We start from the raw sequence: 22,947 nt of genomic DNA on the forward strand, positions 1-22,947 counted from the left end.
TTCAAGTGTGTTTATTTGGAATCCAGACTCCCAATATTTATTATGTGATCCTGTGAACACTGATATTCGAGAGCCAATGAATGGTTGGGAAATTAGTAGCGGAAATCAGGATGTTTACGGAATTAGTTTGAAGAATCTTTGGAAAAAGTGTATACACTTACCTATTCAAATTTTTAAAATTTGATCTGACGCAAAATTTGTCTTTTATTTCCCTCTTCCAAAATATTTGTGGTGCATCAGAGGAAAATGATCATGATGATTTTCTAATTTTTTGCATGTGGTGTATTTTTTTTCTTTTAAATTTTTTTATTTCTTTTCAGCATAACAGTATTCATTGTTTTTTGCACCACACCCAGTGCTCCATGCAATCCGTGCCCTCTCTAATACCCACCACCTTGTTCCCCCCAACCTTCCACCCCTTCAAACCCCTCAGGTTGTTTTTTAGAGTCCATAGTCTCTCATGGTTCACCTCCCCTTCCAATTTCCCTCAACTCCCTTCTCCTCTCTAACTCCCCTTGTCCTCCATGCTAGTTGTTATGCTCCACAAATAAGTGAAACCATATGATAATTGACTCTCTCTGCTTGACTTATTTCACTCAGCATAATCTTTTCTAGTCCCGTCCATGATGCTACAAAAGTTGGGTATTCGTCCTTTCTGATGGAGGCACATAGTGTATATGGACCACATGTGGTGTATTTTACTATTATTTCTACATATTTAAAAAAAATAGAAGTAGGGGTTTGGCAGCAATCCTGCAGACCTCAGCATTACACATTTATCAAGCAGGGTTTTTTTTTTAAGATTTTATTTATTTATTTGACAGAGAGAGATCACAAGTAGACAGAGAGGCAGGCAGAGAGAGGGAGGGAAGCAGGCTCCCCGCTGAGCAGAGAGCCCGATGTGGGACTCGATCCCAGGGCCCTGAGATCATGACCTGAGCTGAAGGCAGTGGCTTAACCCACTGAGCCATCCAGGTGTCCCTTAAGCAATTTTTACTGTCCTATCCTTAATTGAATAGTTGTGGACCATTGGCACAAGGATATCTCCTGTATTGTTTTCCCAAAGGTAACTTGGTAAACTCCATGGGAGTAGAGATCTGTCCTGCTTTGTTCAAACTCCATATTTAGAACTCTTCAGAGGCTTAGCAATGAGGAGATGTTGAATCATTGCTGATTAATGTTTGTTGAATAAGTTAATGTATTCAATTATACTTCCATTGATTTTTAATGGGGAAATAGACATTACATACCTTAAATAATAAGCCAAACATAGTATTTAATGGTGAAGGAATGATATGTCAACTCTTTCAGAGTTTCTTAGACATGATCAGTTATGCCTTCATATGTATATGGCTCAAAATCTTGTTCTGAACAAAAACCTTAAAGAGCAGTGCCTCATGAATGACTCTGACCTTGCTTTTTTAGAAGACTGGGAAGGGGAAATGGATTATTAAGAGTCTCTTTTGCATATACCATCTCACTTATTCACAATGATCACACAGGAAGCCTTTCTAATTATATAGAAATTATAGATCATCTTATAGATGAGGAAATGGAGCCTTCGTGTAGCTCCAATTCAGGCCCCTTTGACTTCAAAGTCCTTCTCATCTATCATAACCTCCTTTTGTACATTGGCAAGGGCAAAACCCAGTTAGTACTGTCAAACATCCGTGAACATCTATTTACAGAAGGCCCTCTTGTGCACATGAAATAGAATTACAAGAAATGATCCAGAAACTCTTCAGTGGATGGATCGGCATATTAGAGTAACGGAGCCTCTGTCACAAAAAATAAATTACGTCCAAGCCAAGTAAGTATAATGGGAGTGACTGTGAATGAATGAGCAGAATTACTGCTTTAAACAGTACAGGATTTAGATAAATTCTTAGGAAAGTCTAATAAGTCAGTCTACCAATGATAAGCGTTTACTGAGAACCTGCTTCCGAGGTCTGCAAGTGGCACCAGCTTGGGCCTAGAAGGGCTTGGGGAAGGTAGTGGTTGATTACCTCCCTTGAAGAACTTTGTCAGAAGGCAGACAAGTGAGGAAAGTGAGTTATACCAGATCATGTTCATCCGCACAGGTAAAGCAAAGATGCTTAGAGCCTAAAGAGATCTAACCAGTGAAGTCCTATGCCTTTGGCCACATGCCAAGGGTAGGTTCTTTCAAGGACCAGGAGACCTATATCATGTCTTAGGAGGCAAGTGACCAACGGCAGAACCAGTTACATATTTTGTGCAAAATGAAAACACCAGGATCTTGTTCAAAACTGATGAAGAATTTCAAAGACAGCAACTGCAGAACACTAAACCAAGTTTGGGGCCCTTTTAGGAACTTGGTCTGACGCAGCTATGCAGGTTGTACACCTGTGAAGCTGGCCTTGACCTAAGTGAAAATACTTAACAGGAGCAAATCTTGCAAGTTAATGCAGAACATAGAAGAAAAGAGCACAATGTTAGCAAGGCAAGAATATTTCCCCTACAACACAAAATGTATACAAGCTAAGAGGGCACAAAGCCTTGATAGAAGTGATAAAAAACTTTTCATAAGAGCCAAAAGGACTAACCTTCAATAAAGTTGTCCCTAGAGTTGTCTAGGCATCTTTATTTACAATGTCTAATTTATTGCTCTCTCAAATATTGCAGGGCGTAGGTAAGCTATCGCTACAGATTGGGTTCCGTGGGAAGCAGGCTCTGAGACAGATTTATTAGGTAATGCTCTTGGCAACAGCACATGCAACAGGGGTGGGAAATGGGCAGGAATGGGAAGAGGGAGAAGTTGAGTTGTGATTCAAAGACCCATGTCCCTCCACAGGGAACTCTGAAATTGGGATGTCCCTTCAGAGTTGTTTGATTTTTGTCTTAAATGAAATGAGGCCTTTATTATTTCACAAACCAAAGCAAGGTGAGGAAGCCAGATCATGAGTCACGGGTTGGTGACATGGAGGTTGGAAAAATCCATCGTGAGCATCACTGAAAAACAATATTCATGAAGGTGAATCTCCTCTGCAGGTGGCCTGCAGAACTGAGATACGGTCCTTTAGGGTACAACTGGGTCAGGGATGTGCCCTAATTAGAGAAAAAGGAACAGGTTCCCCTAAAGGCTCATGCTGCTCATTATTTTCTCTAGAGAGAGCACAGATGTCAACTCTCCTGAACAGGTTGGGAGTGACTAATGCACACCACGGAGACCTGGCAGGTAGTAGAGCTGAGATGACTTTTGCCATAGTAACTGACAGTGACAATTTTGGGAAGCGCTCCAAGCAAGTTAGGAAGTATAAAACAACTGTTGGATGCTTCTTTCCACATATCTATGTGGAACTTGTGAGGGAAATTTCCCCACTGTGTGTATTCCAATGTACGAGTTTCAACTTCAGGAACGTATCTCCCTCATAAAGGTTCTCCTGCAGTGTTATTATATTGAATAAGGAGAGAACATGTTCCCTGCATGTCTATGGCTTTACTTCCTGTGAACTTTCCTGTGCCCAGGAAATGAATCAGCTGAAGGCTTTCTCAAATTTACTGCACTCTTAAAGCTTATCTGCTTTGTGAAGTTTGTTTGTTTTTAAGATTTATTTATTTGAGAGACTGTGTGCTGCCTGAGTGGGGGGAGTGGCAGAGGGAGAGAGAAAATGCTCAAGCAGACTCCTCTGCTGAGTGCAGAGCCCATCCTTGGTCTGAGGACCCTGAGATTATGATTCTTGCTGAAACCAGGAGCCGGAAGCACAACCAACTGAGCCACCCCCTGCAAGATGTCTGCCCTTGCTTTGTGAAGTTTTTAGTGCTGAACCAGAGCAGATCATTGGCTGAAGACTTCCCTGTGTTTGCCCAGCACAAGATGCCTTCCTGTGTGGTGGGGAATTCGGGTGCTGAATGAGGTTAAACCTTTAGCTGAAAGCTTCCTCATATTTGTTGCACTGGTGAGATCTTTCTCTGGTATGAATTTTTTGGTACTGAGCTAATTGGGCTCTAAAGAATTTCCCACATTCTCTGCACTCATGAGGGCTTTCTCCCATGTGGCCTCTTCTGTGTTGAATGAAGTCACAATCACTAGTGCAGGGTTTCCCATATACTCTGCACTCACAATGCCTTTCTCCAGTGTGAACTCTTCTGTACAATAAAGTTGGAGCTTTGGCCAAAGAATTCCCCACATTTGCTACACTTAACAAGGCTTTGCCTCAATGTGAATCCAGTGTTGAAGGAAAATGGAGACAAGAGTGAAGAATTTTCCACACTAGTTGCATTTATAAGGATTTTTCCCAGTGTGGGCTTTATTTTACTTTTTATTTACTTATTTTTCAAAAAAAAATTTTTTTTTTAGATTTTTACTTATTTGACAGAGACAGACACAGCAAGAGAGGGAACACAAGCAGGGGAAATGGGAGAGGGAGAAGCAGCCTTCCCGCCCATCAGGCAGCTTGACTCAGGGCTCAATCCCAGGACCCTGGGATCATGACTCAGCCGAAGGCAGAGGCTTTAACCCACTGAGCCACCCAGGCACCCCGGGTTTATATAGCATTTTCAAGGCACTTTTTCATAGCTACATACATATCTTGCGCCCCACTTCGACAGTTTAAACTTTAACTTTTTGCCACCCTGGCGTCACCCTGGCGGTTAAGTGAGATTTAGGTTTAGAAGAAATTTAACTTTACTTACATTTCCTTCTGCCTCAGCCTCCTTCAGTTTTAGGGTGGGGAGGGCGACCTTAGGCCTTGAGGAACTGAGCCATTTGTCTCTGGAAATTGGGCCATTGAAAAGATGGCCTTTTTGTTGTAAATCACCAGGACTTTGGTAAACCAAGGGAGACTCCTGTCTTGCAGGATTGTGATCTCTGCAAGTTAACTATTTGTTTTTCTTTAACATTTGGTCCCCATGGAGCCACTATCTAACTGCCCTGGTGATATATGATTAAGGTGTTTTTTTTTTCTTTCAGATTTTAGCTAGTTCCTCTTATCTCAAATCACCTATGCCGGCCTTCAGGATGGCCATTCTTATGCTAACCCACTCTTACAGTGCAGGGTGCCAGCTTTTGCTTTGTCAAGATGGTTGTACTTATGTCAGAGCTAGACTTGGAGGTGGGTACAGCCTTGTTTTTCTTGGCCTCCACACCTGGAGCTGGTTTCCAGGACTTGTTTTTAAGTCCCCTGGAGGAAGGGGAGCAGGGACAGTTTAAGGGTTAAACAACAAAGTTCTTGTTTAACCTCAATGGAAGCCTCTGGCTAAAATAAAAATGTAAACTAGGTCCTTACAGGAGAAAGCTAGGGGTTGGGGCAGAAGGAAGAGAGGGAGAGATGCACACTTCCCGCTGAGCAGGGAGCCTGAGGTGGGCTCAATTCCAGATCAGAGCAGATTGCCTGAGCCACGGCAGACCCTTCGCCCCCGCGCCCCCCGCAGTGTGGACTTTCTGACTCTGAAAGAAGTTAAACCTTTAAAGGAAGTCTTTCCCACATTCACTGCACTCCTCCAAGACCTTTCGAAACCGCCATAGAAACGCAAAAATGGATGGAAATGAAGATATACACACTAATGCTGCAGTAAGACTTGACTTTGAACACCTTTTTTCTTCCTCATTCTTGAGCCTCCCCCTCCCCTTCCCCAGTTTTCCTGTAGAATCCTTTGTTCCACAAACTTGGTGTCAGTGTTGCCGTCTGGCGGGCTTGAAGTATATATACTTAGAAATGAGGTTGAGGTGTCCTTCCCAGCGCCGGCCGTTGAGACTGTTAGGTTTCCCCCCAAAATGGGTATCCCAATAATGGGTCCGTGATTAAAGGAGCCAGACGGATTCAAAGCGAAGGTCAAGCAAAGCTTTATTTCGCGCCAAGCGTCAAGAATCAGACCAAGAGTCAAACAGACCAGTGAGGGTCGCCCCTTACAGAGGACGACCCCTCCCTGCTTTCCAGACTAACTCTGATAGAGCAAAGGCCATGTGGTTGGGCCCGGCCACACACAGGTGGCTAACTGAATTACAATCCACCCCACAGTAGCCACGGAAACTAGCCCATCACCTCGGTAGCTAGGAGGCAGTATGCACCCCCAGATTGAATACCCCCACCTGGCCTACCCACCCTTGTACTTGGGCTTTGTTACCTGGAGCTGGTTTCCGGAACTTGTTTTTAAGTCCCCTGGGGAAGGGGAGCAGAAGGGTTAAACAACAACGCTCTTGTTTAACCTCAATGGAAGCCTCAGGCTAAAATAAAAAAATAAAAGAGGTCCTTACGAGACCGCCCTGAAGACTTGATGAGCAAGGCTGGCAGCTCGCACCAGATTCCTACAGAAAAGGCCCAGATCCTGTATTTTCCTGTAAAACCCCTCAGCCTTTTTAAAATCCCCAGGGGGTCGGTGTCCTAACCCGACCCAGGCATCCAGAGGCCGGTTCTCCACAACGCTTTGTCCGGCGCGCACTCCGGCGCCTGGCTCCGAGGGGCTGCCGAGGCGGGACTGCAGCAGCGGCTCGCGGTTTCTGCCCCCCACCCACACCGGACGCCAGGGGGTGAGGGGCAGGCTGCGGGGACCCAGCGCCCAGGACCGCGAGGACGGCGGGCGGGGGCGCGCTCTCAGAGCGCCGGAATGCGCCCCTCCCTTCCCCCGGGACTCGCTTCCTTCATGCCCCTGGCATTTGCCAGACACCTAGTTGCCTCTGTCCTCCTCCCTTCTCCTTTATTTCCTTCCCCAGTTCCTTCCTTCCTTCCTCTCCCCGGCCGCGACCGCGCCCAACTGAAACAGAACCCGGCCTGGGAGCCCACTCTGACGCGGAAGGACCCCCGGCGCGCGGCGCCCCGCGGACCCGCCCACTCCCGCTTGACTTCCGCTCTTGCATCAGGCGATGCACACTTTCTCCCGACAGAGGGCGCCGCTGTTGGCGCGGTGGCTCTCCCTTTCCCCCCGGAAGAGGGTGGCCGACCAGGGCTTTGGTCCGGCCGCGCTCCCCCTAGTGGGGAAATAGTTTCTTTAGTCCTGAAGGTAGGTTGTGGTCGCAGAGCGCAGCATCCACGACGTAGTAACCACACTTTGCAGATAAGGCTGCCAAGAACGAGGGATTTGTCCAGGATCCCAGGGGAGTGTCCGTCCAGTTCAAACCCTCATTCCCGGGAACCGTGCCCGATTCATAACTTGTTAAAACTGTTGGCCTGGGTGGCTGTGTTTGCACCAACAGGCTTTCCGCGGTTTGGACGTCTTGGGAGAGCCGATCCTGAGCTAGTCAACAACCAATCAGATTCTCTCTACACAACCTGCGCAGTACTGAGGGATGGACGGGTTCCCTAACTGTAATGAGAGGAGCTGGGATCCCGAGATCATGCCGAGCTGACGAGGACGTCTCCTAGGTCACGGGAGTGTGCTGGCTTGGGATTCAAATCCAGCCCTATCTCATCCCAAAGTCAATTTTTTCCAGAAATAATAAGTATGTATATATTAGTAATTAGATGGAGGAAAAAAACTCATAAGGAACCTGAAAATGCTACAGCTGCTTGCGGAAAACAAGGAAGACTTGAATAATGGGAAACGTGTTAGGAGAAGAAAGGACATAAAAGCACCCTGAGACCGGGACAAAAGTTAACCAAGCTCCTACACTGCATTCTTGGCTACATTTGAGGCTCCTACTACCCAATATTATAACACGTTGTTTCCTTCCTTTCTTCACCTTTAGACTGTGAATTCCTCCAGGGCAGGAACTTGGTCTTTCTCTATAATCCTAACAATAGTATGGCATATCGTAGACATTCAAAAAAGTTTGGAATGGATGAATGACATCACTCAAATAAGGAAGTTATTTCATTTCTGAGCCTTATTTTAAAACTTGAGAGCACACCCTTCCCAAAAGATGACTCATGAAAAGAAGAAAGATCACATTGTTGCTAAGAGGAATTAAGTCCTCAAGTTTCTTCAGTAATAACCAAATTGTCTAGGTGGGCCCAGCACTGTTGTTTTAAGATCTTGTTCAATCCATGTTAGGAAGTGTAGGCAGCCATGGACCCAGCTAGAGGCCAGGGATCAAACCAGGCCCTGATTCATGCCTCCTGAGTATCAGTTGAGTTGCGCTTGAGAAAGAGCCTGAGCTATGGACCCTAAGACTCGCTGATGTGACTGCCTGCATGTATTAAGAGGCCAGACTGAGTTGTACATTTAACTGTTACAAGATTACCCAGTACTTGCACGGATTATAAATTGCACCATTGTAAACTCACGAATTGCTAGTTAAAGATTAGCTAAATAGACAAAATTACTGGCGTCGGAAGATCCGCTACCAGCGCTTGGGAAATGGGTTTCCTCAAAGCCTAAGGGGTTTCATGTGAATGCAACGTGTGTATGAACAATCAACCGAAAATAGATACTTCCTTATAATTGTTTCTGTTAACTGTATAATGCTTCACAGCTTTGAATAAAATTGGCACTGCTTGGACATCATCCACTGTGTCCCTCCTGTCCTCATTTCTTTACAAGTCTTATTCTCACTCCCTTCTCTTACCCTCTCGACCCTGCTCATGTCGTCGCACCGGCTGCAACAAGTGGTGCCCGAACAGGGACCTGAGCACATACAAGAGGAGCTCAAGTTTTTAGGTAAGTGGTTGCTGGTATTCAGGTAAGAGGAGCCCGGATTCCAAGGGTCACAACAGGAGTACAATAATATGGGGAAGTCGCAGTCTATGGAAATGGTCTTCTTTTTTTTCTTTTTTTAAAAAATATTTTATTTATTTATTTGACAGAGAGATCACAAGTAGGCAGAGAGGCAGGCAGAGAGAGAGAGGGAAGCAGTCTCCCCGCCAAGCAGAGAGCCCAACGTGGGGCTCGATCGGAGGAGCCTGGGATCATGACCTGAGCCCAAGGCAGAGGCTTTAATCCACTGAGCCACCCAGGTGCCCCGGAAATGGTCTTCTTTATGACCGCTTTGCAGGCCCTTATGAAGCAGAAAGGGTCCAAGGTCTCTAAAAAGGCCTTGCAGCAATTTTCCTACAGCGTTTCAGAATTGTGCCCATGGTTCCCAAAGGAAGGAACTGTAAGTTTGGATGCATAGCAAAAGGGACTCTGACTTTATCTCTCTCTGTTCCTCCTAATAGACATGGGGGGCTTCTCCCTCACTCATTTCCTGTGTTAATGGCTATAACTGAAGCCAGCTGAGGCTAGTCTAACTCGAGACAGAGACTGTAAGGAATATTCCCAAGCAGCTGCCGAAACTCTCTTTGTTTTGGGGAAGTTTCCCTGTCTTCTCTGGCCCGACTTGGACTGCTTAACCCCTCCCTCGTTCCAAGTGGAGTGGGCCCAGGTGGAATGTAAATCAGTATTGGAACTAAGTTAAGTTTGTTGGTTTAATTAAGATAGACATGTCTTTGAAATTACAGCAGTAAATGTGAAGCTTTTATTCCATCAAAGTTTACTGAAGGTCAAATAAGCTCGTGTTATTTGTTAAAATCTGTTAGCAAAGAAAAGACTAAACTGATGGTTAATTGTCTGTCTCAAAGTTTTAATGGGTAATTGCTGAAAATAGCTTTCAAGTCTTTAGTAACCTAAAAGTTTAAAGTTTTGGTTGGATGACAAATGGATTTAAATTATGGACATCTAGCTCTTAACCAAACAGGATAAAATGCTAAATCATTAATTACTAAACATAGGCTTGTACTTTTGATTTCTTACAGAAAAAAAAATTTAAATCTGTTGGTAAACATGTTTTACACTTAACTGATTCATAAATTTGCCATCTAAAAAATTCTATTGTAATAGTTCACAATTGGTTAATACTTAGTCTTCACTAGAGATTAAGGTGTTTCTTAAGTGATTAAGAGTACAAGGGATGCCTGGGTGGCTCAGTGGTTTAAAGCCTCTGCCTTCAGCTCAGGTCATGATCCCGGAGCCCTGGGATCGAGCCCCGCATCGAGCCCCGCATCGAGCCCCGCATCGAGCCCCGCATCGAGCCCCGCATCGGGCTCTCTGCTCGGCAGGGAGCCTGCTTCCTCTCTCTCTCTGCTTGCCTGTCCGCCTACTTGTAATCACTGTCTGTCAAATAAATAAATAAAATTTTTAAAAAAAGAGTATAAAATTCTGCTAACTGTAAGACTGATAAAAATAAAGAAAGCAACTCTATGGAAAACTAAACAATATGTAAAAAATATTTAAAAAATGGAAATATATTTTATTAAAGATAAAAGATAATTTTGTCCTAAATAAGATGGTTGTTTAAAAAAAGAAAATGGCTTGGGACAAAACCTGAATGCAAAAGAAAAAAGAAAAAAAGAAAAAAAGGTTGTAGGTTTATGAAGGAAAACCTTCAGAAAAGGACAAAAAGACCAGATGCCTGATCCTGTTTAAATAAAAAAGAAAGAAAAACAGCCCCCAAGGTGATTTAACACTCTCCTAACATACCTCCAAATAGATTATACTTCCAAGTGAAAGGACCACTTGGCCTTGAGAGATTAGGAAAGCAGCCCGACCTTGAGGGACTGAGAAAACACCCCATTACCATCCCCCATTGCCTGTAACCATAGAGACTCACTCTTATTCGTAAAGAATGAAAGGGGAGACTGATCACCTCCCATTAGCCAGGAATACCCAGAGTGGGGGTGTCCAACCTGTCTGAATCTAAAAAGTGCCTGACTATGTAAATCTGCCTGTATGGCTCCACTGCCTCGGCTATGGAGTCTGAGTGGGCTGCACCCTGAGTCTCCTGGGGTATCATATGACATAAGGATCATCTACTCCCTGGAGTAGCCTGGTCTGGGGCTTATATGGACAGACATTAGCTAAGACACTCCTAAGTTCCTACGAGGGATGCGAACAGGACAGCATCTAAAAGATCCCCCTCCCTTTGTCTGCGACATCATACACAATGGGAGGGAAACCCAGTAAACCCACTATCTTAAGACTGTATGTGTTTAAAAGGACAAAGTTTTCTAAGGTTAATTGATCTGTTATGGTTTTCTCTTTGCCTGTCCAGAAAACCCAGTTTCTATGTTTTGTTTTATCAAGTGTTTAACATCCCTAATTATATTTAGGCATGTGTTTTAAAACTTTCTAAGGTTTTAGCAATTGTTGACAAGATTTAAATTATAAATGAGATCTCTTTTTTTTTAAGATTTTATTTATTTACTTGAGAGAGAGAGACAGTGAGAGAGAGCATGAGTGAGGAGAAGGTCAGAGGGAGAAGCAGACTCCCCATGCAGCTGGGAGCCCGATGCGGTACTCGATCCCAGGACTCCGGGATCATGACCTGAGCCCAAGGCAGTCGTCCAACCAACTGAGCCACCAAGGCGTCCCTAAATGAGATCTCTTTGACTCATAAGGCTTTCCCTTGGTGTACTAAATTACTCAGTAAATACTGCTAAACCAATAATAAACCTTGGATTGCATTTGGGTAAGTGCTGTAACTACTCTAAGAGTTCTATACATTTCCTAAAGTTTTAATGTTTTGATAAGGTCATCACCTGGTAACTTAACCATATCTATTCTGAGTTTTTGTCATTTGTAATTGTTTTAATTCTCTTATAAATTCTGTCTTAGAGGAAATTCATATGGGAGACTTTCAGGACAAATAAATATATTTGATATACTTGAAAATCCTAAAACTGAAATGGGTAAGAATTTCCAGAACTAACTAAAACTGCATTCACCAGATTTAGTAACATGGAACTAAATAAACTAAAAGATTATAGTGTTACATCTCTTAATGTTTTGTCTTATTTTAAACATTGCTGGTTCTCTAATGTTTATTCTTCCAGACTAGGGATATATATATATTTTTTCTTAAGATATCTGTGACTTACAAAAATGTAAAAATATTTATTTGCAAACAAATCAGAGCATTCAACTTTTCTCTCTATCTGAACCCTCTGAAACCAAAAGATCTCAATAAGTATCTTTCTTCCATGGCAATCAGTCATTTGCCTAAGTTCAATAAAAATTTGCCCTCCTTGTAACAGGACACCATTAGAAACATGGGCTATTTTACCAAGGCTTTGACTGAAATGTCATATTTGAGAAAGACTAAGATATGACCAGACAACCTAAAAAAAAACCAAAACCAAAAACAAACAAACAAAAAAAACTAAGGTGACTTTATAAAACCTGGAGCCATAAAGCCCTTTGAAACTGTTGGCCTGATACCTTGCTTACAGAGTTCCCAGCAACCTCACCAGGTGAGTAAAAAATATCACTTCCTGACAGGATATTTTGAGAACCTCAAAAAGAAAAATTCGCCCAAATCAACAGATATTACAAACATGCCTGATGGCAAATACATGCCTTAACTTCTGGCCTGGAGAGGCTATTAAAAGCTCAACCTACAAATTCCTTATAAAAAGTTCCAGCAAAGCAGATTCTAAAAGATCTATATGATCACACTCACTGTTCTTACTGAACTTGTGTAAATAACTGGGCCAAGTTTGTTAAAACTGGACATAAAGGAATTTATAAAAAATCTCCATACACAGAGACTTTTTACCAAGGATACTACCCTACTAAATCAGTACGAAGAACTAAGTTAAAAACTGTTCAATTAGTTCTGCAGATGTATTCTGAACCGTGCAATCTATACACAGACAGCCATTATGTGGCGCGAGCCGTCCCCTCTCTGCCACAGGCTTATATGCTTACCAATTATGAGGAATTATATCACTTGTTTTCTAACATTCAGCAACTTCTGAGATCAAGACAAACTCCGATCTTTATTTCCCATATACGGGCCCATACTAAATTACCAGGTCCTTTATCTAAAGGCAATGATATCACGGATACGATTACTCATGCATATGTAATTGATGTCACTAATAAACAAATGACTATACAAAGTCACACTAAATTTCATCAGAATGCATCAGCCCTACCCCGACAGTTTCAAATAACCAGAGAAAAGACTCATCAAATAGTCAAAAGCTATCCTGCCTGTCCAATCCATTATCCATTACCCACATATTCGGTAAAACCCAGAGGATTGATGGCTAATCACTTAAGGTAAATGGATGTAATGCTTTTTCCTGCTTTTGGCCGTTTAAAATATATACATGTCTCTATAGACACCTTTTCAGGATTTGTGCACACTACTGCACACTCAGGAGAAGCTTTTGTAAATGTGTAAAATCACCTCTTTTCTGCCTTCTCCCAAATGGAAACTCCTAAAGCCATTAAAATGGACAATACTCTGCATATGCTTCTAAGGCCTTTCAAAAATTCTGCCAAATTTTTCAAATTACACATTCATTGGGGATCCCTTATAATTCCCAAGGACAAGCTATTGTTAAAAGAGTTAATGGAATCCTCAAATTTTACCTCAAAAAATTAAAAGAGGGGGAGATACTATAGGGAACAGTGAAATATTCTCCTCATATGCATTTAACTTTAACTTTTTTTTTTAAGATTCTATTTATTTATTTGACAGAGAAAAATCACAAGTAGACGGAGAGGCAGGCAGAGAGAGAGAGAGGGAAGCAGGCTCTCCGCTGAGCAGAGAGCCCGATGCGGGACTCGATCCCAGGACTCTGAGATCATGACCTGAGCCGAAGGCAGCGGCTTAACCCACTGAGCCACCCATGCACCCCAACTTTTTATTTTTTAAATTTTTTGAGTGTTGATGAAGGTCGCACAGCAGCTGAATACTTTTGGCATCCAGATTTCTCTCCTCTCCCTTATACTAGGTGGAAAGACCCCCTGACAGGCACTTGGAAGGGTCCTGATCCTGTCCTCCGCAGAGGGCGCGGTTTGTCTGTGTTTTCTCTCAGGATGAAGATACCCCGTGCTGGCTTCCAGAAAGGTGGTGCCAAATCCTCGCCTCTCCACCAGAGCATGGCTCGCCTCACGCTGAATGGCCAAGGCAGATGAGGAAGGAGAAGACGTCTCCCCACTACAACCAGGGCCTGATAAGGGTTCTCCTGAACCAGGCCCTGGAAATAGCAAATCAAACCCAACCCAATGAAGCATTGATCACTACAGTATTAACATTATTAGCTATGGTTGGCCTCCCTCATAGTGAGGCCACCGTTCATTAGGCATATTTGCCTAATCCACCCACTATAAGGCCTGTCACTTGGGATGATCCCACTTCTTGGGTGCGTACTAATGGCACTAGTTATCTTGAGGGAAGTAGTGCTGATGGTATAGAATCTGCAGAACATTTTATTAATTGGACAGGCTTAGGGCTCAAGTACCCATATGCTTCCAGCTGCCCTTTTCTGGCTATGACCTCATCAAGGGACATGTGATAGTGCAGTCTAGGTCCCATATAGTTACTTATCTTGTAAGAGATATAGTAAGTGGGGTTAATGGGTCTAATCCTGTGATAGGGGTGGAAAAATGGATTGTTTATGGAGTCGTGGGAAATAAGACTCCTAATATGCCTCTGAAAGGTATGCGCCCTCCTGGTTACCCCTATTGCCCTCAGCGGTTGAATTATTCCTACCCAGGCCCTATTTGGATGACTTGTCTCTCAAAAAAAGGCCTATGATCATTTCTCCTCAAGGCGTTCCTGATTTCTCCATTACGGATTGGTCAAGGAAGACTAGAGAAGAACTGCGAGATACCGCCTTTCCACCTAATCTGCCAATGCATAATGTAACTATCCCAGGTGGAATCTTCTCTACTGCCGGAGGAATGTTCCATTCAGAACTGTGGAAGTTAGTTACTACTATGGGACCTCTTGGGGTGCAAGTAACTAGGAATGGCTACATCCCCACTCTGAACATCAATTTAACCTTACGGGCGTGCGTCCCAAGGCCTTTCTTGTTAGTAGTAGGTTCAGGAACCATAAATTCAACCTCCTTTTCAGGGAAACACTTCTACAACATCTGATGTAACAATTGTGTATTGACTAACTGTTGACTTGTAACATTGCCTTTACCGAGTACTAGTCCTACAATAGTGTTTGTAATATGCAGCCCCCATATATGCTACTGCCTGTAGAAGTAGAAGGACCATGGTATGCTAATTATGGTTATCAATTTGCTCTTGAAATGCAGCTACAACTTAAACGGATCAAGCGCTTTTTAGGCTTATTGATAGCTGGAATAGCTGCGTTAGTAGCCCTTATAGCTACGGCTACAGTAGCCCTCAGTAGCTCTGTCCCAAAGTGTTCATACTGCCGAACATGTAAACAATTTTGCAAAAAATGTCTCATATGCCTTAGCTACACAAGAACATATTGATAAGAAAATTCTTAGCCGCTTAGATGGGTTAGAAGAAGCAATAGAATATTTAGGAAGCCAATTGTCTATTCTCAAAACTCAAATGTTCTTGGTCTGTCATGGTCTTATCTGTGTAACTTCGTTAAAGGCAAATAATATTACATGGGACCGAGTAAAAAGACATCTTCAGGGAATATGGTATCATACCAATGTTAGCCTTGATATAGCAGACCTGTAAAAGGATATTTCAAGCATCAGCCAGTCTCATTTGGACTTAGTCCTGCTGAAGTAGTATCACATATTTTAAGTAGCCTACATGGGTTTAATCCCAGGAATTTAGTGAAATATTCATTCTGGCTCTTTATTGGACTTTTTATTGTTTTGTTTACTTTCATTTTGATTTGGTGCATTGTACAAATCCGTGCAAGACAGCACAGGTTTCGTATGAAGGCTCAAATGTATTTCCTAGATCTAAAAACAAAGAATGGGGGAGATGTTGGCAGCCACGGACCCAGCTAGAGGCCAGGGATCAAACCAGGCCCTGATTCATGCCTCCTGAGTATCAGTTGAGTTGCGCTTGAGAAAGAGCCTGAGCTATGGACCCTAAGACTCGCTGATGTGACTGCCTGCATGTATTAAGAGGCCAGACTGGGTTGTACATTTAACTGTTACAAGATTACCTGGTACTTGCACGGATTATAAATTGCACCATTGTAAACTCACGAATTGCTAGTTAAAGATTAGCTAAGTAGACAAAATTACTGGCGTCAGAAGATTTGCTACCAGCGCTTGGGAAATGGGTTTCATCAAAGCTTAAGGGCTTTAATGTGAATGCTACGTGCGTATGAACAATCAACCGAAAATAGATACTTCCTTATAATTTTTTCTGTTAACTGTACAATGCCTTACAACCTTGAATAAAATTGGCTTGGACATCATCCACTGTGTCCCTCCTGTCCTCATTTCTTTACAAGTCTTATTCTCGCTCCCTTCTCTTACCCTCTCGACCCTGCTCGTGTCGTCACACCGGCCGCGACAAGGAAGTTGTGCTGGCACAGCTGAGAAAGTGTGACCATGGTGCTTAAAATCAGACACAATGATAATGTAAGAAGATAAAAATTTAGGAGGTTTCTTAGGTGTTGTCTGGAACATCTTTCCACTCTGATACTTCTCTGATGCTAAATCTGCTTTTAGGGATCAAAGAAATGTGAGAGGAATTCCTAATGCCAAAGCTTAAAGCCAAAGTCATGAGAGAATTCCCGACTTAAAGTTCCTATTTAGAAACCGAGAGAAAACAAGAATTGGAGTTTTTAATCTTAATCTCGTGTTCAAGATTGCATGGTTTGTTAGATGTCAGACCAGGGGACTGGCTTCCAGGCTGTACCCCAGAGGTCACTGTGCAGTTCTCTGAGGACAGAGGCTACGTAATTTTACTCAGCTTCATTCATGTGCTGAATGAAGGAGGGAATGAATGAATGTGCTCTACCCTAGGGGTGTAGATGAAAGGGAAGAGCACTGTCATTTCTCTAAAGATGGAAAGCTTTAGAATTTGGGGGAGGGGAAAAATAAATATTTATTTCAAAAATAAACTTTATCAAAACAAAGGCAGAAAAAATGTTTTGGATGTCAGAAAGATCTATGTTAGGGGCACCTGGGTGCCCCAATTGGTTAAGCATTCAACTATTTTTTTCTTTTTTAAAAAATATTTTATTTATTTGAGAGGAAGAGAAAGAGAGAGAGCACAAGCAGAGGGAGGGGCAGAGGCAGAGGAGGAAAAAGCAGATTCCCCGCTGAGCAGGGAGCAGGACCTAAGCCAAAGGCACAGGCTTAACCCACAGAGTCACTCAGGTGCCCCAAGCATTAAACTCTTGATCTCAGCTCCATTCTTGATCTCAGGGTCATGAGTTCAAGACCCATGCTGGGTGATGCACTGGGTGTGGAGACTATTTAAAAAAAAAAAAAAAAATCTATGCTATGTTGCTAAATCATTTGTCACTAATTTCAAGGGATAATTGAAAATTATCTTCTGGGGGCGCCTGGGTGGCTCAGTGGGTTAAGCCGCTGCCTTCGGCTCAGGTCATGATCCCTGGGTCCTGGGATCGAGTCCCACATCAGGCTCTCTGCTCAGCAGGGAGCCTGTTTCCCTCTCTCTCTTTCTTCCTGCCTCTATGTCTACTTGTGACCTCTGTCTGTCAAATAAATAAAATCTTTAAAAAATAAATAAATTTCTAAAAAAAAAAAAAGAAAGAAAATTATCTTCTGAAATGTTGACATGTCTGCATCAGAAACATCAGGGCAAAACGCTTGAGTGTGAAGTCTGAGTTGCCTGAGTCCTTTCCTACTCATCTGAATGACTGAGGAAGTTATTCAACCCATGCTGTGAGTCCATTTTGTATTTGCAACGTGGAGCTATTAACAGCATACAAGGTTGTTGTGAGACATAACTAGTTAATATACAACTGACACAGTCATACATCTCATTTTCTGCCACCAAGTCCTGTCTCCCTAGTCAGTTTTGCTTTAGATAAATGTTTCTCTTTGTATTTGGTTTATCCTTCCTCCTCCACTTATGGTCCTTTCTTTTCCTCTCACTACCTTTTCTACTTTTTCTCTTTTTTTCATTATTTCTCTCTCTGCCTGACTGGATTTCTTCTTAATATTCAAATACTGCTCCCTCACTTAAAAAAATGACTGATAGCGGGGTGCCTGGGTGACTCAGTGGGTTAAAGCCTCTGCCTTCGGCTCAGGTCATGATCTCAAGGTCTTGGGATGGAGCCCCACATCAGGCTCTCTGCTCGGCAGGGAGCCTGCTTCCTCCTCTCTCTCTGCCTGTCTCTCTGCGTACTTGTGATCTCTGTCAAAATAAATAAATAAAATCTTAAAAAAAATGACTGATGGCTATGAACTTTAGTAAAACTTCAGAACAAAAAACTTAATAACTGTTAAAATTCTGTTTTCTTTATTCCAAACTATTTTCTGATCTCTGCCATGATCATCCATCCTTTTTTTTTTCTTTTACATTTTAAAGTCAGTGAGTACTTTCATGTTATTTTAGTTCTGGTTTTCTTCACCTGATATAACTTCATACTAAAGGGGATCAGCATATGCCACTTTGACGTAAGGATTATTTTGAGTTGAAGGAAACTGAGAATCAACAGATGCAGAAAGAAGCCTTTTTGGTGCCTCTGTTATCTCATTAAAAGCAGAAATTTCTGAAAAATGAGGCTGTTGTAAATCCCTCTTCAGGATGGGTTTACTCCCAGAAGAGAGAACAAGAGTAATCCTACCATAAATCAAATGGTTCGTGGCCATGAAGAAGACGGAAAAGATCACTCACACATTCATAAACAGACGTTATCACAAACTTTTTTTTAAATCTCCAGTTTGTTCTTCTAAAAACCCATTTAGCTTTCCTAAAGAAACTTATTTTTTCTTCCCACAGAAGCCTTTCCTCCACTCTCCTCATTCCCCTACTAAGTTAGGTAGATAAATCTCTAACATACATATGGGTAAAACCTTTTTTCTCCTGTCAATCTGTCGTTTCCCAGTTTAATTTGCAGGTCCTCAGGAAGTATATCTAAAGTTTTACTCCCTAGACAGTTCATATGTCACGTATCCATCTAGACCATATCCTTACTAATTTTTGTGATTGTGATATCATATACCATAATTTATGTTGCATTCACTTGTTGTGGGGCACGTTGTTTCTAACTTTGCACTTTTTTGAACTCTCCTTCCCTTGTACCACTTCCCTATACTACTTTGCCTTCTCTGCCATGGAAGATATACCAAACATACAAATACATGATTATGTAAAAATATATAAAATTTGCTGTATTCGTTGTCCAGATCCTTAGACTTGTGGAAAGAAAAAGAAAAAGAAAAATCAGGCCATGTTGCCCTCTGAATTGATTGTACGTACATTTGTCATTTTATAAACATTTACTAACAGCTGTACAAATATCCCAGGCAAGGGGCACTTGGGTGGCTCAGTGGGTTAAAGCCTCTGCCTTCGGCTCAGATCATGATCCCAGAGTCCTGGGATCGAGCCCCGCATCGGGCTGTCTGCTCTCTCTCTGCCTGCCTCTCTGCCTACTTGTGATCTCTATCAAATAAATAAATACAATCTTTTAAAAAAAAAAAGTTTAAAAAAAATGTCCCAGGCAATAAAGAGAGGTGAGTTTGGTCTGCCTAATAAAGACTTACTTTGATTTGAGCTTTCCTCTCCTAGAGCTTTTTGTGTCTCCAGTTCAGTAAATAACAAATATGAAGAGTTAACAAGGACAGGTCATCATAGTTACTAATTTTTTGTTGTGCTGTATGGCTTTTAAAACTTGGAAGCAGGGACGCCAGGGTGGCTCAGTTGGTTGGAGGACTGCCTTCGGCTCAGGTCATGATCCTGGATTCTGGGGATCGAGTCCCGCATCGGGCTCTCAGCTCCACGGAGAGTCTGCTTCTCTCTCTGACCTTCTCCTTGCTCATGCTCTCTCTCATTGATTCTCTCTCAAATAAATAAATAAATAAATAAATTATAATTAAAAAACAAAACAAAACAAAACTTGGAAGCAGCCACTGAAGCACATTTGGCGTTTCAAAGTTCTGCTACAAGTGTGACTTTATTTTAGGTCATGTTTATAGCTCTGTTTATATTATCATTTGGTTTATAATGCTGATTATAAAGCCTTGATTTTAATAACTACTGTTTGAACAACCTCAAATTGTCAGACTACAAAAACCTAGAATGAGGCCTCAACTCTCAGAAGTTTATAACTGGCAAAATGAGAAACCAAATTTGTAAGTGCTGAGGAACTTGTAAATAATCATTGTGAGCCTTGATGATAAAGATATGGAACACAGAATTTTCGTTTTTCTTTTTTTTTTTTAAAGATTTTATTTATTTATTTGACAGACAGAGATCACAAGTAGGCAGAGAGGCAAGCAAAAAGAGACAGAGAAGCAGGCTCCCGGCCGAGCAGAGAGCCCGATGCGGGACTCGATTTTAGGACCCTGGGATCATGACCTGAGCCGAAGGCAGAGGCTTTAACCCACTGAGCCACCCAGGCACCCCAGAATTTTCATTCTTATTAAACAGTTGCTAAGTCTTGGTTTGCTTCTAAGCCTTAAAGGAAATTAGGAGGAACTTTTCCATACCCTGGAAAATAGAAATAGATAAAGCCTCTGCCTTTGGCTCAGATCATGATCCCAGGGTCCTGGGATTGAGCCCTGCATTGAGCTCTGCTCAGCGGGGAGCCTGCTTCCTCCTTTCTCTCTGCCTGCCTCTCTGCCTAGTTGTGATCTCTGTCTGTCAAATAAATAAATAAAATCTTTAAAAACAAAAGATTAAAAAAATAGATTATGGCAAATTTCTTTGGATTCCTTCTAGAGAATTCTGAAGATGCCATTATAAACCAATACAATATGGAAAACAAAAGTTTGGGATACCAGAAAAGGCCCTTTCATAATTTTTTTTTAAATAAAGATTTTTAAAAAGTTATTTATTAGAGAGAGAGCAGGAGCAGGGGGAGTGGCAGAAGCAGGCTGCCCGCTGAGCAGAGAGCCACACCTGGGATCATGACCTGAGCCAGAAGCAGATGCTTAACTGAGTCACCCAGGTGCCCCAACCCTTTCATAATTTCAATGGCTAAGCAAGGAAGTGTTCTTTGTTACAGCCTCTCAGAGCCCTGAGGAATGGTTAAAGACGGGGAAATTGGACTGGCAAAATATTTATCTGTGAACCACATTCCCTACTACTCTTCCTTGTTAATTTGGAATGCATTCCTCTCCACTGCCCAACTATTGATTCTGTTAAAAAAGAATCACTGATAGCTAAAAGACTTCAACTTTGAAGTAGGGGATAATGCTGGCTATTTCAAACCTTTCTCACTCTCCAATTCCAAGGATTTCAATACATGCTTCAGCAAGATTGGGGATTAAATTCCATCTACACTCTTAGGGATATACATTTTTGGAAAGAAATAATGGAGGTCTTCAAGAATGAATATCCATTACTTTTGCTACAACTTCTCATCTTTGGCACAGTGCTGTATTAGAAATAAGGGACCTTAACTGGCCTTTTCCCTCTATAAAGAAATAGCTGGGGATTTCACAGAGGTTCTAGGAATGGTTGGTTTGCTCCTTGTTTGCAAAATATTATGCATTGTTAGATAGTGTGCTAAGTCAATAGAAGGATTTCCGTCCAATAAGCTTTTGTCCCATGCGTTCTACCTTAGTTTTCAGCCGGAAAATTTCAAATCTTGTTGCATAAAAGTCAGGAGGTCCTCAGGCATTTTATTCCAACTTTTTAGAAACATTTTTGTTTGTTTGAGATTGGTGATTATCTTTGATTATTCAATATATACAAAAATACATGATTATATTCTTGGGAAAAATTTATGACTTTACTAGTATATTTTATTAAGCATCTAAAGGTATACTAGGCACAATTCCAGGGACTAAGGATTTATTCACGAACAAAGCAAGTAAAAAGCCATGCCCTCATAGAGTTTACATGGTAGTGGAAGGAGAAAAGCAAACACAAGAAATAGGGAAATTATACGTGTCAAAAGGTGGTAAGAGCTCTCAAAAAAATAAGCAGATCAAGAATGCTAGTAGAAGGAACTGCAATTTTAATTTGGGAGGTCTTCTCTCACTGAGAAGTTACTATCTGAAGAAAAACTGAAAGGCAGTGAAGGAATGAGCCATATATATAAATAGGGGAAGATCATTCTGGGTAAAGGGAAGAGCTAGTGCAAAGATCCTGAGGCAGGTCAGTATATGTACGTTTGAGGTGCAGCAAGGAGATCGGTCTGACCACATTACAGTTAGCGAAGGGGAAAGTGATAGCAGAGAAGTCGGTGTGGAAGAGATAAAGGGCTTTGGCTTTTACTCTAAGAGAAATAGGAAAATATATAAATACACATTGGGAAATCTTTAAACAACAGAGGTGTATGTTGTCAACAAGCCATCCCTACCTCCTGATCTCATACTAACCAGAGATTGCTGCCATTTTGAGTCATGTTTTTCAAAAGTTTTTTCTTTTTTTTTCCAGAATTTTTTTCTATGTGATTATACATTGATGGGTACATATAAAAACATGCAGTTTTATTTTATAATGTGTTAGCAACTTGTTTTTTACAATTAATGTATCTTGGAGATCTTTCTTTGTCAAGACAGTACATATATTTCTACCTCATTCTTTTAAACTGTTGTATAATATTCCATTGTATGCCTATGCTACATTTTATTTAACCGTATCCTTACTGGTAAACATTTAGATTCTAATTTCTTTGCTACTTTGTTACTTTCCTTCCCTCAGTCCCTTGCTACCTTCCTTCTTTTCTTTTCTTTATTTTTTTACTGCATTACTTTTGTCTTAATATTATATTTAATAACATAAAATTATATTGCATGAAATACAGGAGAAAATATGAAAATTCGTTTGTGTTACTTTCTGTCAGAAAAGCAGTATTTGTTTCCTTAAATTGGAATCACTTAGTTTTGCCACAGTGGAAGAGAGGCTTTAGTTATTTCTTAAGCAAGCATTTATCTAATGTTTATCATTTTGGAATAAAGGGGAATCCTGCCAGCTTACCCCCATCACTCTGAACCTTGCTAGGAGCTCACTGGGTCATCTTAGCCAAGTCAGCCAAAGGTCTACATCAGTGGAACTGAGGATCTAGGATCCCTAATCTATGCTCGGTCTCTTTTCTCCCCCTACCTGCTTCCTGAACCAATCTGACTTTCAGCCAGCTCTCCTGTTAGGGCATGTGTGTTAGTCTTGTCTGCCTAACCCATGGAGGACAGATACTGTGTCATGTATTCCATTTTTCCCGCAACAATGTCTAGGTGATTC

At 41.8% G+C, this 22,947-nt stretch overlaps 1 long non-coding RNA gene across 1 annotated transcript; it reads left to right on the forward strand.

Moving 5' to 3' along the window:
* The first annotated feature begins 5,775 nt into the window (after positions 1 to 5,775).
* LOC131830697 (uncharacterized) lies at positions 5,776 to 16,033 on the forward strand. The gene is made up of 2 exons (XR_009353312.1): positions 5,776 to 8,553; positions 13,614 to 16,033. It is a non-coding gene; the product is annotated as an uncharacterized LOC131830697 (long non-coding RNA).
* Positions 16,034 to 22,947: the final 6,914 nt, after the last annotated feature.

This window comes from Mustela lutreola, chromosome 1, assembly GCF_030435805.1.
Source record: "Mustela lutreola isolate mMusLut2 chromosome 1, mMusLut2.pri, whole genome shotgun sequence".
Classification (NCBI taxonomy): Eukaryota; Metazoa; Chordata; class Mammalia; order Carnivora; family Mustelidae; genus Mustela; species Mustela lutreola.